The sequence below is a fragment of the Oryctolagus cuniculus genome, chromosome 1 (genome assembly GCF_051225735.1).
Source record: "Oryctolagus cuniculus isolate XC-2025 breed Fujian yellow rabbit chromosome 1, ASM5122573v1, whole genome shotgun sequence".
NCBI classification, from domain to species: Eukaryota; Metazoa; Chordata; class Mammalia; order Lagomorpha; family Leporidae; genus Oryctolagus; species Oryctolagus cuniculus.
Window position 1 is genome coordinate 152,627,828 of NC_142867.1, and position 16,636 is coordinate 152,644,463.

Below are 16,636 nucleotides of genomic sequence, written 5' to 3' on the forward strand. Positions count from 1 at the left end.
TGTTCTCTCCACTCTATAGATGAGAAAACTGAGGCTTTGAGGCACAGTTCACTGGTCAGGATAGAGCCAGGCTTTGACCCCAGCAACTTGACCCCAGAGCCCTGGGTCTTCATCACAGTCCTGCTTCTGTCTCCCTTGCCCAACTTCGCACCAAAATCTACCCCCAGGGGGCAAATCTCTATTGGCCTCCTTCTTGCCTTGCTCCCTGCTGCTCTACTCCCTAACTGGATACCTTCATCATCCACCACTTATTCGCTCCAAGTTCATTCCTCACATGCAGCCTGCCTGACCTTTTAAAATGTAAATTGGCTTGTTATTTTGCGGAAAACCTTGCTGTTTCTGCGTTACCTTTCAGTGCAGAGCTAAAATCTGTGAATGGTGTGTGAGATGCTCTCTCGGTCCCCTGCTGACCCTTGTGTTACTCCCTGGGATGACCCAGTTCTGGCCAGCAGATCTTCTTTTAGGACCTTCAGTGAGCCAAACTCTTCCTGACCCACCTGCCTACAGCAATCCTCAGTGTTCTCCCAGCTAACGCCCATGTTCAGAGCACATCCTAAAAACCCTCCTGGAAACCTTTGCATCTTCAATCCAGATGAAGCCTCTAGAATATTTTCTGAGTGTCTTCTGCATTTTTTTTTAAATAGGACTTAAGCTGGTTTGGAATTCGGCCACCCTTCCATCTTCCCTGCTAGACTGGACGTCTTGAGTGTGGGGATGATCGTAACCACGAATCCTCAGCATCATGTATAGTGCCTGGCTGCTCCATAAGCACTGGCTAAGTAGGCTAGCGCTTTACCATTTGGTGTCAACAGTATTGCATAGAAGATAGGATGTTTGGATTTGAAAAAATAAAGGACTTCAGAGAGGATAACGCTTGAGGTTAGTAAAATTTTATGTTGAATCACTTGTATTTCAAATTCTACTTCTGGACTGATGAAAACCTTATTACATACTGACATTGGGCTGTGGGCCAATGATTTAGTGTGTCTGAGTTGTTATCTAAACTTGTATTTTAATTGTTAAATTTTTTGGAAGATTTATTCATTTGAAAGGCAGAGTTAGAGAGGCAGAGGCAGAAAGAAAATCTCCCATCTGCTGGGTCACTCCCCAGATGGCCACAATGGCTGGAGTTGCTGAAGCCAGGAGCTTCTTCCGGGTCTCCCATACGGGTGCAGAGGACCAAGCACTTGGGCCATCTTCTGCCTTCCCAGGCCATAGCAGAGAGCTGGATCAGAAGTGGAGCAGCTGGGACTTGAACTGGCTCTCACATGGGATGCTGGCACCGCAGGCAGTGGCTTTACCCACTACGCCAGAGCACTGGCCCTCCTAAGCTTTTAAATTTTCATTATGTGTGTTAACTTTTTTTCACATACAAAGTGGCATGTTTATAAGCAAGCCTACTAGTAGTCTCCTGAATATCTGTGGTCTCCTCTTTCTAATATTGGAAGTTTTATTGAAGCACATGGGCCCCCAGCTAAAGACTACTTCTCAGTTTGTCTTGCTACTAGAGATGGCCGTGTGGCTAAGTTTTAGCCCATGGCATGCAAACTGCAGTGACAGAGGCCATTTCTGAGTTGTGAGCTTTGAAGGAAAGGAGTCTTTCAGGCTAGAAGGCTGACTTGATGGCAGGAGCTGCAGCAGTCAGCTTTGACCATGAGATAGAAGTAGGGTGTTGAGGATGAAAAAGCAGTAGAAATGATCTTTGTCTCTGACACCATGATGTTACCATATGAGTTCTGAACTGGCATGTGTTGGTCCTATTTTGATAGCAGCTGGCTCTATACTCTAGCTAATGAAATGTTGATACTTTTTTTTTTTTTTAACACTTGAAATTGAGAGTTACAGAGGCAGGGAGGGGGATAAACAAAGATTCCATCTGCTGGTTCCCTCTGCAGGTAACTGCAGGGCTAGCTCAGCTGAAACCAGGAGCTTCATTTGGGTCTCCAACATGGGTGTCGGGGGCCCAAACACTTGGGCCATTTCTGCTCCTGTCCCCAGACCATGAGCAGGGAGCTGGATTGGAAGTAGAGCAGTCAGGAGAAGAACCGGCACGCATATGGGATCCTGGCATCACAGGTGGCAGTTTTACCCGCTGCCCTACAGTGCCAGCCTCTGTACTTGCTTTTTTTTAAGGCTCAACAATATGTGTAGGAATTATTTCTAAAACAGATATAATTCCGAGGCAGGAAAATCAATTATTATGAGGGGAAGGACAAAGGATGATTTTACTGGCTAGCTGGCACAAGAGAATGTATGGGATTGAAGACTAATTTTTGAACCAAGAATGTAAATCCTCTCTTCCTGGCTGGGTGGAGTTTTGCAAGCCCCATGAATATGAAGGAATGAGAATAAGTTCAATATATAGTCATACTCTCCTTAAGTAAAACTTAAGAATACAGTAAATAAGTCAGATTCTTTTTTTTAACTTTTATTTAATGAATATAAATTTCCAAAGTACAGCTTATGGATTACAATGGCTTCCCCCCCAAAACGTCCCTCCCACCCGCAACCCTCCCCTTTCCCACTCCCTCTCCCCTTCCATTCACATCAAGATTCATTTTCGTTTCTCTTTATATACAGAAGATCAGTTTAGCATACATTAAGTAAAGATTTCAACAGTTTGCTCCCACACAGAAACATAAAGTGAAAAATACTGTTTGAGTACTAGTTGTTAATAGCATTAAATCTCAATGTACAGCACACTAAGGACAGAGATCCTACATGAGGAGTAAGTGCACAGTGACTCCTGTTGTTGACTTAACAAATTGACACTCTTGTTTATGGCCTCAGTAATCACCCTAGGCTCTTGTCATGAGCTGCCAAGGCTATGGAAGCCCCCTGAGTTCACCGACTCTGATCATATTTGGACAAGGCCATGGTCAAAGTGGAAGTTCTCTCCTCCCTTCAGAGAAAGGTACCTCCTTCTTTGATGACCCGTTCTTTCCACTGGGATCTCACTCGCGGAGATCTTTCATTTAGGTTTTTTTTTTTTTTTCCCCAGAGTGTCTTGGCTTTCCATGCCTGAAATACTCTCATGGGCTTTTCTGCCGGATCCGCATGCCTTTAGGGCTGATTCTGAGGCCAGAGTGCTGTTTAGGACATCTGCCATTCTATGGGTCTGCTGTGTATCTCACTTCCCATGTTGGACCATTCTCTCCCTTTTTTATTCTATCAGCTAGTATTTGCAGACAGTATTCTTGTTTATGTGATCCCTTTGGTTCTTAGTCCTATCATTACGATCAATTGTGAACAGAAATTGATCACTGGGACTAGTGAGATGGCATTGGTACATGCCACCTCTGATGGGATTGAATTGGAATCCCCTGGTATGTTTCTAACTCTACCATTTGAGGTAAATCAGCTTGAGCATGTCCTGAATTGCACATCTCTTCCCTCTCTTATTCCCACTTATATTTAACAGCGATCACTTTTCAGTTAAGTTTCAGCACTTAAGAAGAATTGTGTATTGATTACAGTATTCAACCAAAAGTATTAAGTAGAACAAACAAAATACTAAGAGGGATAACGTATTAAGTTGCTCATCAACAGTCAGGGTGAGGGCTGATCAAGTCACCTTTCTCATAGTGTTCATTTCACTTTAACAGGTTTCCTTTTTGGTGCTCAGTTAGTTGTCACCTATCAGGGAGAACATGTGGTATTTGTCCCTTTGGGATTGGCTTATTTCACTCAGCATAATTCCTAACAGGGATCACTTTTTATTTGTTATTTGAACCTGGTATTACTCTATTGGGGTACAGGTAGTGGATGATGTTATTGACCAACTGGTGGGCAGTGCTAAATCATTCTGTCTCAATCTTTGACCATAACCAACAGTATAGGGATTTATGGTTTCCTTATTTTTTTCTATAGTACAGCTTTTAAACATTTTATAGTGTTTTCTGTAAACAAAATACAGAGTAGCTTGTTTTAATTGATGCTAAGTTTCTCAAAGCTAAAAAATATCGAAACTTAGTTTTCACAAGCCTTTACTGTTCATTCTAATCTCTATTGTAAATTTATTCTTCATATAGCTACAACTATGCATATGCTGCTTAATTCTTCGATTTATTTTCAATTTACTGTTAGTAATAACAGTAAATTCAGTGAACTAAATTATTTGCTTTGGACATTTTGAAACCTATTACATATGTTTAAAAATACAAGTATTTCAAGTCTGAAAACTTAGAAGCTAAGTGACTCTGGTAGATCTCAAACTCAGTTCTAGATTAAATAAATTCTTAAAATTAAATAAGTCTTAAACATTCAAATTCTGTTTCTAAATGTAATCAAGTCAAATAATCATTTATACTGTCAGCTCATAAATTAATTACAACTTAATAGATTATTTATCAAATTGAAATAACTGAAATAAGGATGGCATAATAGACTCAAGTTTAATATACTTATTAAATTGTATCTAAGAACATCACGGCTAGATCTTTGATGTACTTACTCTCCTTTTCTTACTTCTATGGGGCTTGAAAAACTCAACACAGCCATAAAGAAAGGATTTACAGTCTTAGCTCAACAGTGAGTATTTCAGCTCATACGTTGTCTTGCATCCCAAAGCTTCACTTACTCCTTTATTCCAATTTTTACCCTCTCCTAAAATTGTTAATCACCTAATTAATGACTAGGTTCTGTGCTCAAATTCACCTTTGACTGTTTTTTTTTTTTCACTACCTAATATGTCTTGGAGAGGCACTTGCTAAGCTCTTTTAGCATCTCAGACCCAACATCTCTAATTATTTTTGTTTCTTTTTTTTTTAAACTTTTATTTAATGAATATAAATTTCCAAAGTACAGCTTATGGATTACAATGGCTTCCCCCCCACCCACAACCCTCCCCTCTCCTGCTCCCTCTTCCCTTCCATTCACATCAAGATTCATTTTCAATTCTCTTTAAATACAGAAGATCAGTTTAGCATACATTAAGTAAAGATTTCAACAGTTTGCTCCCACACAGAAACATAAAGTGAAAAATACTGTTTGAGTACTAGTTGTTAATAGCATTAAATCTCAATGTACAGCACACTAAGGACAGAGATCCTACATGAAGAGTAAGTGCACAGTGACTCCTGTTGTTGACTTAACAAATTGACACTCTTGTTTATGGCCTCAGTAATCACCCTAGGCTCTTGTCATGAGCTGCCAAGGCTATGGAAGCCCCCTGAGTTCACCGACTCTGATCATATTTGGACAAGGCCATGGTCAAAGTGGAAGTTCTCTCCTCCCTTCAGAGAAAGGTACCTCCTTCTTTGATGACCCGTTCTTTCCACTGGGATCTCACTCGTGGAGATCTTTCATTTAGGTTTTTTTTTTTTTCCCCAGAGTGTCTTGGCTTTCCATGCCTGAAATACTCTCATGGGCTTTTCTGCCGGATCCGCATGCCTTAAGGGCTGATTCTGAGGCCAGAGTGCTGTTTAGGACATCTGCCATTCTATGGGTCTGCTGTGTATCTCACTTCCCATGTTGGACCATTCTCTCCCTTTTTTATTCTATCAGCTAGTATTTGCAGACACTATTCTTGTTTATGTGATCCCTTTGGTTCTTAGTCCTATCATTACGATCAATTGTGAACAGAAATCAATTTCTTTTTATTTCTTAAAGCCAAAGAAGAAAATTAGGTCTCAGATTCAAGAGACAAGAGTTGCTTATGTGTGCATGTCCTGTATCCTTTACCTGAAATGGTTGAGGCCAGAGGGTTTTGGACTTTTTCTTGGATTCTAAAATACTCATATATACATGTGATATCTTGGGGAAAGGGACCCAAGTCTAATCATTAAATTGCTTTGTGTTTCAAATATACACTTGCCCTTCATTGATAAACACGTAAGTGAAGGTGATTGTCTACAGTATTTTCAGTGTGCCAGCATTTTGACGGCAACTTAACAGAGGTCAGGTGTAGAATTGTCCACTTGTGTTACCATGTTAGTGCCCAGAAAGTTGAAGGATTTGGAGCATTCTGGGTTACAGATTTTCAGGTTATGGATGCTCAACCTGTAGTCTGCTTTGGCCATTCTGTGTTTGAATACATCAGTCTAATATTTCTATGTGTTGCTACCCTTCCAATGGGAATTTTAGGCTAATCCTCCACCTGCAGCACCGGCACCCCGGATTCTAGTCCCGGTTGAGATGCCAGATTCTGCCCTAGTTGCTTCTCTTCCAGTCCAGCTCTCTGCTGTGGCCCGGGAAGGCAGTGGAGGATGGCCCAGGTTCTTGGGCCCTGCACCCATATGGGAGACCAGGAGAAGCACCTGGCTCTTGGCTTCAGATTGGTGCAGCCTGCTGGCCGTAGCGGCCATTTTGGGGGTGAACTAATGGAAGGAAGACCTTTCTCTCTCTCTCACTGTCTAACTCTGCCTGTCAAAAAAAAAAAAAAAAAAGAATTAAAGAACAAGATGAAATACAGGGAATAAAACATACAGCTTTTGGACTTGCAGTTAAGATACTGGTTAGGAACACTCATATCCCATGTTGGACTGTTTGGGTTCAAGAGCTAGCTTTACTTACAATTCTAGCTTCCTGGTAATGCAGACCCCAGGAGGCAGCAGGTGATGGTTCCAGTAGTTGGGTTTCTGATGCTCATACAGGACACCCAAACTGAGCTCTCAGTTCCAACCTTTGGCCTGGATCAACCCTGGCCATTGTGGATATTGGGGGAATAAACCAGCTTGTGGAAACACTGTTTCTCTCTCCATCCAACCCCTATATCCTGTCGCCCTCCTCAACTTTCTCTCTCTCTATATAAAATCTATATAGATCTATCTATATAGAAAAATCTTTTTAGAAAAACAAACCAGAAAAGACCCTGACAAACCATAAGCCTACCAAAACTTCAACCAGTTGGCAGCTTTAAATGCTGCTGCTTTTTTAAATGAGTCTGAAAGTTGACAATCACTTCAGTGTTTTATCTCTGCCTTTTACAATTTGAGTGTGTGTGTGTGTGTGTGTGTGTGTTCCCATGGCTGAGCTAGGCAGATCCTGAAGCTGGGAACTGGGAATTCAATCCAAGTCTCCCACGTAGGTGGCAGGAAACCAGTTACTTGAGCCGTCACCACTGCTTGCCAGGGTCTGCATTGACAGAAGCTGGAGTCAGGAGCCAGAGTCAGGAATGAAATCCAAGTACTCCAGTGTGGGCTACAGGCATCCTAGCTACTATGCTAAATACTTACTCCTTTATTTCTAATTGGTGTTTTCCAAAATTCCAAGCATTATTTTTTATACTTGCTATATCATCTCTTTAATGCTGTTCCCTTTAATGCTTTTAAACTTTCAAGTTCTTTAAAAAGCTGAGTGTTTTCTGAAGCCGTGTGAATGGATTGCTGGAAATCTTTGGTACAAGTCCCAGAATGGCATGTAATTTGCAGCATGGCAAGTCACAAAGGCACGGTGGCTCGTCAGTAGAATGTGAAGCTTGGATCCAGCAGTCTGAAATCTTCCAGCCCTGAGTTTCCATGGTAACCCTTTAACCATACACTGATGGGTCCAAGCAAATGCTGACTGTATAGAAGGTGTGTGTGTGTATGTGTGTAGTGTGTGCCTGCAGTGTAATGTAGGAAATCCTACCTGTTGCTGTTTATCTTGATGATAAATGTTAGAGTTCTTCATATCCCTTTGTTCTCTAATAGCTTGAATTTTCATGTAGCTTGAGACTTTACATGTGCTGTGGTCTTGGTCTATCAAAACAGGTTTGTCAAGGACAGAAATAAATTAGTCTGACTAGTACCTGCAGAATTATCTATTAACATAAAAAAAAACCTCATAGACAAACAATACTTGTAATTTAAAAATGCTTCTAGCTTTCAATTTACTTTAAAGCATATGCACAGTTAGAATAATAGCAGTAAACGTACATCTTGGGCACCATTCTCAGGACTTTGAAATCCATAGCATTTTTACAAATCATTGAGGAATGCAATGTACTTATTGCATTTACTGATAAGGTAATCTCAGAGACAAAGAAGAATGAAATGAGTTGTCCTGAGTTGAACACTTTTTTAAAAAAGATTTATTTATTTGAAAGGCAGAATTAGGCAGAGTCAGAGAGAGGTCTTACATTCGCTGGTTCACTCCCCCAGTCCGGAGCCAGGAGCTTCTTCTGGGTCTCCCATGTAGGTCCAGAAGCCCAACGACTTGGGCCATCTTCTGCTTTCCCAGGCCACAGCAGAGAGCTGGATCTGAAGTGGAGCAGCCAGGTCTTGAACTGGTGCCCATATGGGATGCCGGCACTGCAGGTGACAGCTTTACTTGCTATGCCACAGCACCGGCCCCAAGTTGCACACTCCAGGCTGTGGAGCTGAGTCACAGGGCTTTCTTATTCTGTTGCTCTCATTGCCCACGGTACAGAAGCCACTGTAGGGCACCTGTGGCTGGTAGGATGGTGGGATGCAGGTGGGGCCTGACATGTGCTCCTAGGCCTTCCATGATGATTCAGGGAGACTTTGGGAGGCTCCTCAATCTCTTCAAAGCAGTGCTATCGGATGGAGGTGGAGGGTGAGCTGCGTCTACAATTTTATATGTTCCAAGGAGCCACATTAAAACCAAGTAGAAACAGGAACAATTAACTTTACCAAGGTATCAAAATACAGGCATTGATCTTGTAATCTATAGTAACATTTATCAAATGAGATATATTATATTCACTTCTTCTGTAGTAAATCTTTGAGGTCCACTTAGAGCATCTCTCTTCACAGTAGTCACATTTTAAGTGCTCAGTAGGTCCATGGAGATCGAGGTTCCCATACCGAGTGACCACAATGAGTCATCATTAAAACCTGTGCTCTGGAACCCTAGCTGAGATGAGAAGCACCTGTACTCTTTAAAGGATGTACTGTGAAATTGCTTCTTTTCAGTAGCATGGAGAAAACGTCGTCAGAGTCTAACAGTTCCACAGTGAAAGGATCGTTTAAGGATCACAGGCAATGTAGTGTCAAGATAGCACGTGCGGGGCCGGTGCTGTGGCTTGGTAGGTGAAGCCACCACCTGCAGTGCCAGCATCCTATGTGGGCAATGGTTTGAGACCTGGCTGCTCCACTTCTGATCCAGCTCTCTGCTGTGGTCTAGGAAAGCAGTAGAAGGTGACCCAAGTGCTTGGGCCCCTGCACCCAAGTGGAAGACCTGGAGGAGATAGCTGGCTCCTGACTTTGGGCAGGCACAGCTCCAGCCATTGTGGCCATTTGGGAGGTAGGCCAGCGGATGGAAGACTTCTTTCTCTGCCTCTCTAACTCTTCCTTTCAAATAAATAAATTAAAAATAGTATTGCTGGGGGGGGGCATTTGGTACAGGGATTAAGGTGCTTCTTGGGCACTCACAACCCATATTGGAGTGCCTGGATTCAAATCCTAGCTCTGCTTCCAGTTCTAGCTTCCTGCTAATGTGTACCCTGGAGGTAGCAGGTCATGGTTCATGGGTTGGGTCCCAGTTATCCATGAGTCTGGTAGTAGCCCAGACTGAGCTCCTGGCTTCTGACCCTGGCCTGGCCCAGTCCTGCCCATTGCAGGCATATGGGGAATAAACCAGCAGATTGAAAATTTCCCTCTCTCTGCCTCTAAATAAATAAAGGGCTAAAAAGTAAAAAGCCATCAGAAAGACTTTCAGAAAGTGGCTGTGCTTTAGTGAATTTTAAAAACCAAGTCAATTATTCCATCAAGTATCGGAGAGCTTGCTGTGGGCTGCTGCTGTTTGTTCTTTTTCTGAACCTGAGTGGCCCCAAATTTCAGAGTCTCTGCTCCTTTGGTCCTTAAATGCTGCAGTGGAGCTATAAATAGACATGTGGGGTGATCTTAGATCAGGTAAATACTATGAAGAGAAACAGCAACGGGTTAGAGTGTGGAGACTGGAGACCTGGAGGTTGGTGGGTATGGTTTCAGTAGGAAGACTTCTTGGAGGAGGTGGTTCTGGAGCAAAGATTGAGTTGAGACATGGGACAAGTTAAATGAACAGGGTACCAAGGAGTGGCATGGTGTTCTAGGCTGGGGAGACAGCGAGAGGTGAAAATAGGCTAGGTGAGTTTGAGGACAAACTAGAAGTCATTGTGCTTGGAGTTGCATGAGATGGGTTAATTAGAAGCAGGATTGGAGGAATAAGTTTAGTCTCCTTGGCCTCTCATAGAACTTGAAATAATGATTGGCAGAAGGAAGGGATTTAATTGTCTTAAGAGAGCTCTGATTGCTGGACAGAAAGTAGACTGCACTCGGTAAGGTGGTGGGAGCAAAACCAGTCTAGATGTCAAGGAGTTGTTGAAGTGAGCCGTGAGCTGTCATGGTGACTTGGGTTGGCATGGGAGTTATGGTGTGCTGTGAATGAAATACTCATTTTCCCTCTGAAGTTCAAGTGGAAATTTGATTGCCCTTGTGGCAGTGTTGAGAAATGGCGGCTTTTAGAGGTGATTAGCTTGTGAGGAGGGATTGAGGCCTTTCTCAGCAGGGAGGGAGTGAATTAGTTCTCACAAGAGTAGGTTATAAAGCAAGTCCCACCTGTCTGCTTTGAGTCTTCCACACTTGCCTGCTTGGCTTTTGCTTTCTGCCGGGAGTTGAAGCAGCATGAAGCCCTCACTGGCACCACACCCTTGGACTTGCCAACCTCCAGAACTGTGAGCTGGAGTAAACTTCTTTCCTTTATGAGTTACCCAGCCTTGGGTATTTTGTGATAGCATAGAAAATGGACTACAGCAGGCTTGACTGAATTGGTTAGCTTTGGTCCATGTGGTGAAGGTAGAGTTGGTTGGATGTATTAATAGATCTCTCAGGAGCATGCAAGGACAGTATCAGGATAACCCATGGGTTTGGGGCTTGAGCAGCTGGGTCATTGGTGGTGCAGTTTCTGAGACAGGTGAGAGTGAGGGTAGAATGGGTTTAGCACAGGTTGGGGATAAACCGATGAACAACGATTCCATTTTTAGATGTTTCCAAATTGATATATTGTTATGGTTGTGGACATCAGGGATGAAATTGGGGCTGGAGAGATTTATCTTCATCTTAGCTATTTGGAGAAGAGAACTTGATGTAATACGGAGAGCAGGAGGTAGTTTGATTTCATCTGGCACAAACTCTGGGTACAGATAAGGCTTTTTGATTGCCTATCTATGAGTACCAGTGTAAAGTGATGGGGCCAGGAATCACGACTTGGAATAAAGAAGTACTTTTCCTTTATTGCTATTAACTCTTGGATCTGTGCTTGGGAAATAGCTGTTACCAAGGGTAGTAATCAGCTGGTGAACAGCAGCATGCCTGTATTAGGTGTTAAACAGTGCAGTATTCCTTGGCCCACTAGTAAACAGCCACTGGCTCAGGTGCTCTCCCCATCCTGTAGCTTCCACCCTAACCATCCAGGCCTGGCCTCTGGGGCTACTCCAGCGCTGCCTTGACCAAGCGTGTAGTTAGTAATACCTCACAGAGCAACGAGCTTCCTTCGTTCTGTTCCGGCCACTACAGTGGAATAGCGTGTGTCCCAGTGAATCTGTCCATACCATGCCATCTGCCCTGGTAAATCTTCTCAGTATCAGTTAGGATTCTGTGTGTGGGTCGGCCATGGCCAAGCCATGTGACATTAGGAAGAGTGATCGTCACGTATCAATCACTTAAAAATGGAGGGCATTGATGTCCTTGCGCTCTCTGAATGTTTCTTCTTTTGACCACTCTGAACACTGTACAATGTGATATTACAGGAATTAGCATTGGGTGACAAGGACTCCTATGCTTTGTTTGGATCCCAGCATACGTCTTCCATGCTGGACATTTCCCATCTTGCCGTGTTGCAAAGAACTATGAGATTTAAGAAAAATCCTATATTTACCTTGAACTGTGACTCCAAGAGCAAGAAAGGAAAAAATTTAGTTAGTGTACTAAAAAAAGGGACAGAACTTACTCTCTCCCTTTAAACTCCTTCCATCTTCTGTGCTTTGGGCTTTATCATAAAAAAGTGAAAAAACCAAATAATTCTGTTGTACTTTTCTTTTAAATTTGAATATTTTTTTCTTTTTTAATTTGAGAGGTAGAATTAGAGAGGTCATCTCTCTGCTAGTTCACTCTCCAAATGGCTGCAGAGACCAGATCAGAGCCAATCTGAAGCCAGGAGCTTCGCCTGGGTCTCCCACATGGATTCAGGGGCCTAAACACTTGGGGGCCATCTTCTGCTTTCCCAGGCCATAGCAGGGAGCTGGGTCAGAAGGGGAGCAGCTTGGATTCGAATGGTGCCCACATGGGATGTTGGCGACACAGGCAGAGGCTTAGCCTACTATACCACAATGCCGGCCCCTCTGTTGTACTTCCAATGTTTGCATGGAAAGTGAAGCCTTGTGTGTGGTAAAATTCTTCACTAATTACTTACACAGATACAGACAGTCAGTCCTCTGAATCCATGGGCTCCACATCCATGGATTCAACTAAGCATGGATCTAAAATATATGGAAAACATGGCTTTCGTACTAGCCGACTTTTTTCCTTGTCATTAGACTTTAAAGAACATGGTAAAACAATGACTCACATAGTGTTTAGATCATATGAAGAGACTGCAAAAGGTTCATGGAAAATGGAAATAAAGGATAGAAATGTGAAGTGTAAACTTTATTTCTCACTATAACCTCCATTAAGTTGATGACGTTTATTGTAAGTGATACCAGCCATTTAGTTCATCCCTGAAGAACAGAGTCTTAGGAATTTAACCACATCAGTGTAGTCTTTTTTTAAAAATGCTGTTGACTTTAAAAAAAAATTCCTTAAAGACATTTCTTTTCTTGAAGGCTTATTTGAAAGTCGGTTACAGAGAGAGGGAGAGAGAGACGGGGAAATCTTCCATCCACTGGTTCACTCCCCAGATGACTGCAATGACTGGGGCTTCATCTGAGTCTCCCATGTGTGTGGTTTGGGCCATATTCTGCTTTTTTTCCTAGGCCATTAGAAGGGAGCAGGATTGGAAGTGGAGCAGCTGGGACACAAACCAGTGTCCATAGGGGATGTTGGTGTCACAGGCGGCGGCTTTACCTGCTAGGCCACAGCACCAGCCCCCTTAAAAGACTTCTTTAACAGTAGGAGACAAAGTGAGGAGCCAAACCAGGGCTGTAAGATATATGCCAAATTCCCATTGAAGCTCTGAGCAAGTTGCCCGTATGTGATCAAACAAGTGAGCAGGAACGTTGCTGTGGTGGAGGAGGACTTTGGAGCTGTCTTGGGCCTTTTGATGCTATAGAAGTTTGACTGCCTTTCTGAAGACCCTTTCCTCATCAGCAGGTGTGGTCATTCATTGGCCCTTTAAAAGCTCAACAAGAAAAATGCCTTCAGAACCCCAAAAACCGTTTGCCATAGCCTTTGTTCTTCATCAATCTGCTTTTGACCGGGCCATATCCACTGCGTGGTTGCCATTGTTTTCATGGTGCTTTGTCTTCGGGATCACGCTAGTGAAGCTGTGACTCCTCTCCGGTTACCGTTCTCGGAGAAATGCCTCAGGATCTCGATCTGACTTATTGAAAATTCCCTTTGGAAGCTCTGCTCCTGTCTGCAGCTGATCCGGGCACCACAGTGTTGGCGCCTGTTGAGCAAAAAATTTGTACCACTTGGATTTTTCAGTTGGAATTCTGTAAGCTGAACCAGTGGAGATGGTGCTGGTGTTGGCCTTTGTTGTGCTGTTGTCAGTCCTCTCCAGGTAGATGTGAGCAAGTTTGTCTCAGAAAATAATGTGGCGGTCTGCTACTGAAGATTTCATCAACATTGTCTCATCCTTTTTTCTTTGTTTAAAGATTTATTCACTTATTTGAAAGAGTGACAGAGAGGCAAAGGTAGGGAGACAGATCTTCCATTTGCTGGTTCACTTCCCCAAATGGCTGCAACAGCTGGAGCTGCACTGATCTGAAGTCAGGAGCTTTTTCTAGGTCTCCCACGTGGGTGCAGGGGCCCAAGGTCTTGGGCTTCTACTGCTGCTTTCCCAGGCACAGAGAGAGCTGGATTGGAAATGGAGCAGCCAGGACTCAAACCGGTGCCCATATGGAGTGCCAGGACTGCAGGTTGTGGTTTTACCCACTATGCTATACCACAGTGCTGGCCCCAGTCTCATCCCTTCTTAAAAGAAGTTACCCACTGATGGGGGCCGGCGCCATGGTGCACTAGGTTAATCCTCCGCTTGTGGTGCCAGCATCCCGTATGGGCACTGGTTCTAGTCCCGGCTGCTTCTCTTCCAATCCAGTTCTCTGCTATGGCCTGGGAGAGTAGTAGAGGATGGTCCAAGTCCTTGGGCCCCTGCACCCATGTGGGAGACCTGGAAGAAGCTCCTGGCTTTGGGTCGGCACAGCTACGGCCGTTGCGCCCACTTGGGAGTAAACCCACAGAAGGAAGACCTTTCTGTCTCTGTAACTCTACCTGCCAAATCTTTTTTAAAAAGAAAGTTAACCATTTTTAAAATGCTCCTTTCTTTAGAGCATTGTCCCCACAAACTTTTCATAAAGCAGCAGTGATTTCGCTGTTCTTACATCTAAGCCTCACCGTAAATCGGGTGTTTGTGATTTTAAGTTGAGCAGAATTCACATCGTTCTCATGGGGTTCTTCTCAAACTGTTGTATTATCTTTGTACTTGAAGCTAGATCTTGCTCAGAAAATTTTAACAAGTTATTTTGGCACAAAAAACTTAGATCTATGCCTCGTTTGAAAAATAACACTAATTTCCCACGAACTTTTTAAGACCCTTCATGTTAGATATAAGTAATCTACAGATGATTTAAAGTACACAAGAGGATGCATAGGTAGTTGGAAATACTGTACTCTGTATGCAGAGGGCCTGTGTATCCAGATTCTGTTTTCCTTGGGTACTGGTACCAATCCCCCTCAGATACTGAGAGATGACTCTGTGTGTATGTGTGTGTGTATCTGAAGGTGCTTCAAAAATTTTATGGATAAACTTAGTGTGTTAAAAATTGAAATGTGTGCATATGAGGGGCTCTCAACGTTCATGGAAAATGTATACTATGAAAACTACACATGGATTTCAAAATTTTTTCTCACCAAAATAAACCTACATTTAATTCCATTTCCATGAATCTGTTGAAATACCATCGTATATATTTCATTTCTGGTCGGTAACGCTAAGTTGAAATGTTCCGTGTACAGTACTGTTTGCTGAATAGGCGTGTCCTTTGGACGTGGGTAGGCAGAGAATGTGGGTCCAGCTCCTGCTTGGCCATTCTGCTCTGAGCGTGGCTCCTAGCTCCTGCAACATGGGAACAGATTCTGGATGTCAGTCCACGGCAGGAGGAGATACAAACTGAACGTCTGAGGGGCGAGCACACCGTGCTGTTTCCTGAGGGCTGGGGCTTAGGAAAGCTTTCCCGGAGGTGCTGAGAACAGATCAGAACTTAGCACTTACCCAAGGAGAGGAGAGAAGCGGTAGATAAATGTTCCTTAAGATTTATATCTCTTCAGCGTCATTAACCAAATTCCTTCCCGACATCTCACTGAATTTGGGGTAATTACTGAGAAGTGCTGAGAAAGTGGATTCGCCTCTGAAGAGCTGGTGGCTTATTTAGAGACAGATGGAGTCAAATGGCTGGCTCCTCTACCCCCATGAGAAGCCTCTATTGTGGTGCTGCTGTTCTGTTTGTTTCCATAACTGAAACATTTCCTTTATGCCACAGTTTGGAACCTTGTCTGCGCCAAGAATGGTGGGTACAGAGAAAAGCAAGATCAACAACTACGAGTGGATTTTCTGTTAACTTAGAGTGTTAAGCACCCTGGTCCCCCCAAGTTCACAACCCTTTAGGAGGCAAGCTGGCTTTTGCTGCTTTAAATACATTTGGCATTTGCTGCAAATGACAGCTGTGGGAGTATTTGCAATCTACCAGCCCTGACTGTTTCAGGAAAAGATGCTTTCTCGGTGGGGAGAGAGCCCAGGCAGTGATGACGCCAGGGGAATGCTAAGGTGAAGGAGGCCGGGTTGATCTGTGAAAGGGAGCTGGGGTCGGGGAGAGGAGAGGCTGTGTTTGTCAGGGGCTTTTTGCAGGGCGTGTAGAGACAAGGAGAGCTTCAGGGGTAATGAGGAAAGGTCATTTTGAGGACACATTCTGAAAGTTGAGAATTGCCTCTTTGACATTTCATAAAGATGGAGAATTAAGTACTTCTTTAGTCACCTTGCCTTGTTTCGTTGACACAATATTAAAACTGAGCTGCATAGGACCCCAGGATTTGAGAAAACATGTTGGGCAGTGTCTCGGATACCTCAAGAACCAAGGCCCGGGGTGGTGCGGCTGTTGCGTGTGCGCCTGGATCACTTGCCTAGTTTTGGCCCCGGGGAAATGGGTAGAAGTCGTGTATATCACATCCAGACCTGATCCATACATCTCCCACTCAATCCTCGTCTCTTCTTGAGTCGTCCCTGAGACCCTCGGCTAGAGAGAGCCAAACTGCAAAAGAAGCAGTGCCGTGCCGAGAGTTACCCCCACGTGGAGGGCTGTTTAAGCAGAAATATTTGCTCTGAGCTTTAGGTTCATGAGTGAAAAATAAGTTTTCGTGCTGTGAAGCCCCTGAAATCTTTGGATTAATTGTTACTGCAGCAGAACCTCGCTTACTCTGATGCACCGTATTCGCCACGCAGAGTATAGCAGTGACCTCTCTGTTACTCTAATTACACTACTAGCTGGTCTGTCTTCCCTTCC

At 43.6% G+C, this 16,636-nt stretch overlaps 1 protein-coding gene across 5 annotated transcripts in view; it reads left to right on the plus strand.

Moving 5' to 3' along the window:
- GNA14 (G protein subunit alpha 14) overlaps positions 1-16,636 on the plus strand; it is a 225,565-nt gene that overhangs the window by 16,135 nt on the left and 192,794 nt on the right. Inside the window, exon 1 of one of the 5 annotated variants that reach the window (XM_089336598.1) lies at positions 740-879. The exons of the other annotated variants lie outside the window; for them this stretch is intronic. The gene's annotated coding sequence lies outside the window, so the exon portion shown is untranslated. Of the gene's footprint in view, positions 1-739; positions 880-16,636 lie in introns of those variants that run through there. 5 annotated transcript variants of the gene reach the window in all.